This window comes from Triticum aestivum, chromosome 7A, assembly GCF_018294505.1.
Source record: "Triticum aestivum cultivar Chinese Spring chromosome 7A, IWGSC CS RefSeq v2.1, whole genome shotgun sequence".
NCBI classification, from domain to species: Eukaryota; Viridiplantae; Streptophyta; class Magnoliopsida; order Poales; family Poaceae; genus Triticum; species Triticum aestivum.
This window is the reverse complement of record NC_057812.1, coordinates 478,224,905-478,229,291: the sequence shown is the minus strand read 5'-3', so window position 1 is coordinate 478,229,291 and position 4,387 is coordinate 478,224,905.

Here is a 4,387-nt window from a genome sequence, read left to right as displayed (position 1 = left end):
TCCTTTATATACGGGGGAGGGGGACACCCCATGGACACACAAATTGATCAGTTGATCTTTTAGCCATGCGCGGTGCCTCCCTTCACCATAATCCACCTCGGTTATATCGTAGCGGTGCTTAGGTGAAGCCCTATTCCAGTAGCAACATCATCACCATCATCACGCCGCCGTGCTAACGAAACTCTCCCACGAAACTCTACTGGATTGTGAGTTTGCAGGACATCACCGAGCTGAACGTGCGCAAATCACGAAGGTGTCGTACATTCGGTACTAGGATCGGTCGATCATGAAGACGTACGACTACATCAACCGCGTTGTCATAACACTTCCACGTACGGTCTACAAGGGTATGTAGACGATACTCTCCCCTCTCGTTGCTATACATCATCATGATCTTGTGTGTGCGTAAGAAAACAGTTGAAATTACTGCGTTACCCAACAAAGGACTCCGTGGTTGACCTCGCCGAGACCATCATCGACCCCTGATACGCCAACATGAAAAAGACAACGATACAAAGGACTTGAACATGTGGGAGGTACCTTTGAATCTAGCCTACATAACCTACGCGACCAAGGACACATACACATGCTACGAGATGTACAGGCGGATCTTGGACATGAGGGCGTGTCTGCTTCCCATAACCGACGAGTACACGGACAGCCGCAACGTCATGATCAAGCGTGCCAAGAAGGTCTAGATGTTGTACTTTATCTGTTTATAAGCACCTTTATCATCTGAGTGTTTCATGCATTAGCCTATGTGTCGTAATTATCTATTTTGTCTGAAATATTTTTTTAAGAACCCATTAATCTGTTTGCTTTTTTAGTGGCTATTTGCTTATATATGTAACTAGTTCACTTGTCCATTTTAAAAAAACTAGTTCACTCGCCTGCCGTGCTTTGAATCTCCTTCCTCCCAACATATTCCCCTTCTCAAGTGGACCCAGCAGGTCTCGTACATAGATATATGGGACCAACCACCTATCCATTTATATTTCTTTATTTTGTTTAATCTTTCGTCCTCTTCCTATACAGCGGCCGACCATTATAGCCTATGGCGTTGGCCAGGCCATCTCTCTACTCCCACACATTGTTCGGTGGTGGCAGCTCCACGAGCCCACCCTGCACCCGAACAAGTCAACCCTTGTACTCCCCTCCGCCTGCGTCTTCCCTCGCTCCGGTTCGTTCGGTCCGAGGTCTCGACGTCGTCCTCTGCCTTGGTGTTCTCGTCGCGGCGCCACCGTCTGTCATTCCCAACATGGTCAGCAAAACAAGAGGAATCGAAAGACAATTGTTCATCAAGAGGCTGACAGTCCCAGGCCCACCAGGTCCATGGCCTAGGTTTTGTTGTTTAATATGGGCAACCCACGACATGTTTCAACATTTTTTGGATCCAACAGTATCAAGCGGCCTCTGGGCCTCCCGACCTAGCTTGTCTATAACATCAGTAGTCTAAGTTATATTTGTTTTTTCAAGACGACGCACAGCTCAGTTCTATTTTTCTATAAGAATGCAAAACTGAATCTATATTTTCTATAAGAATGCAAAACTGAACCTATATTTATATTTTATTTTATTACATATATATATATATATGTATAATATAAACAACACAAGGTTCCGTTAAACCTGTCGTTCGTACAACCATTTTATAGACCATCCCACTTCCTTTATTCTTCGTTTTCATTAATCCTACATCTGAATTTTCTCCCATTTTCTTTTTTGATGTAAACTGAGTTTTCTCCCAATACTTTTTCCTAGAACCAACTCAAGTGTCCCATGTCTAACCTAAAAAATAATAATACCCCACATCCTATTAACTCATCAAATTAAAATGATATTTTATTTCGTAAATTGAAAGTTTTTACAAAATAATAATAATAATAATTGTTTATATATAACTTGGCAAGTTAACTCCTAGTGATTGCGTACATAAGCTTGCAAAGATTTTACTGACCGATGCAGTAATAGACGTGCAATCATGTGTTTATGTTTTTATAACATTTCTCCGTCCAGCCCACGGATATTTTCACCCAGCCCAGCAAGTTCGCGGATTTCAAGAAAAATACAAATGGGCTTTAAATTCTACCATATATATAAATGGGCTGCATAGATGCTACATCATTGTTTCACCCAGCCCACCAAATGGACTAAAAACAAATAGACTGACTGACATGTGGGCCAGTAGGTCAAAGCCTAAGCAAGGCATTGGATTTACATCCAACGGCCGGCATTCTTCTTTAATCTCTCGTCTTCTTCCCCCAGCGCTGCCGGGACCTCTTGCTACAGCCTCCCGCGTCCAGCGGCGTTGTTTTGTGCACCTCAGCGAAACGCTACCCCGCCGACAGCCAGGCCATCCCTCCACTCCGCACCTCCTGTTATTCTCTACCGAGTGTAGGACCACCCCGCACCCGAACCAATCAAGTTCCCACTCCTCTCCATCTGCGACTCCATTGCCGCGTCTTCCCCATCTCTGGGTCGTTCCAGTCTGGGACCTCGCCGTTGTCCACCGCCTCGCTGCGCTCGGCGCGGGGTGGTCAACAAACGAGAGTCATCGGAAAAGGACTGTACATGGAGAGCCTGACGGCTAGGACCCACGAGGTCCATGGTCGCATGTAAGGAAAGTTCCTCCTTATTAAGTTGTTTCCTCCCCCTGACAGCTAGGACCCACCGGCTGTACCTTTGCACGGAAGGAAGTGCCTCCTTGTTATGCGAGAAAAACCATTCCTCCCGATGACAGCTGGGACCCGGCAGATTTGGTGGCTGACTTGTGGGCCTACTAAGCAGACGTGTACGCAGGGCTTTATCAACTTAATCAACAAATGATTCTAGCAGCTGGACCATTGGATGTTAATCCAACAACCGTGCTCCTTCTTCAACCTCTGTTCTTGCTCCTGTCTCCCGTGGGCGGCAGTGCTGCCGCGCACCCGAACCAGTCAAGTTTCCCACTCCTCTCCATCTATGACTCCACTATCGCGTCTTCCCCATCTCTGGGTCATTCCAGTCTGGGGCCTCGCCGTCGTCCATCGGCCTTGATGCGCTCGGCACGGTGTGGTCAACGTGGTCAACAACCAAGAGTCATCGGAAGATGACTGTACGTGAGAGGCTGACAGTGGGGACGCACCACGCCCATGGACGCATGCATGCAACTGCATCCTTTTTACCCTGAAAATAATGTTTTCTCCCCCTAACTGCTGGGACCCACCAATTACATCTTCGCACGCAAGGAAGTGTGTCCTTATTACGGGCAAAAAAATCCCCCCTGACAGTTAGGACCCAGCAGCTATATCTTCGCACGTAAGGAAGTGTGTCCTTATCCTCCCTGACAACTGGGACCCACCCGGTCGAAGCGTACGTACCGTTGTCTGTCTTGTCGGAACATGTACGTACATACTGGTCGATCGGTGTCTCTGCAAGTATGAACCGTGGCCGAGTAAGTAGCGGCACATGTCATAGTAGATCCCCCACGTAGTAGTTCAGGTTGTCCCGTCTAAACCGTGTACACGTACATACAGCCATACGCCAAAAAATACGGCCACGTATGTACAACATACGGGCGAGGTCTCGAACGCCTACTCGCGCATACGTACGGCCAGGGCTCGTATACATGACTGGGTTGGAACAGAGAAACTGCGTCGTCGTCGTGTTCATGGGGAGGCAATGGAATGCGTCATGTTCATCGGGAGGCAACGGAACACGTGCTGTTCATCGAGAGCCAACTAGCTTGGATGGAACAACCGATGGAAACGAGGCATGTCGTACTGCAGAACGGAGGAAACGGCCTTGTGTTTGACCGGCCACGGTCGAAACGGGATCATGTTCATCGCGAGGGGTCTGGCGTACCGCAAAACGGAGGAAATGGACTTCTCTTGGACCTCCTACGGTGGAAACGGGGTCCTGTTGATCAGGAGGGGTGTGGCGTATCGCAAAACGGAGGAAACCAACTTGTGCTGGAGCGCTACGGTTGAAACGGGGGTCCTGCACATCGGGAGGGGTGTGGCGTACCGCAAAACGGGACTCCACGTGATATTGTTCATCTCCATCGTCGACTGCCTCCACGGGCTACTGTTCATCCACCGTCAACCTCCTCCAGCCTCCACCTGCGACTGTTCATCCACGGGCTCCTGTTCATCCAGTCTCCATCACGCGCTCCTTCACCGGCTACTGTTCAACCAGCCCTCTCCACGGGGTCCTGTTCAACCACCCCTCCGCGGGTACTGTTCATCCAGCCCTCCACCGGCTACTGTTCAACTAGCCCTCCATGGGGTCTTGTTCATCCAGCCCTCCACGAGGTCCTGTTCATCCACCCCCCAACCGCTCGATCGACCGGGGTCATGTTCATCCAGCGGCAACACCAGGGGTCATGTTGATCCAACCCCCCACCGGG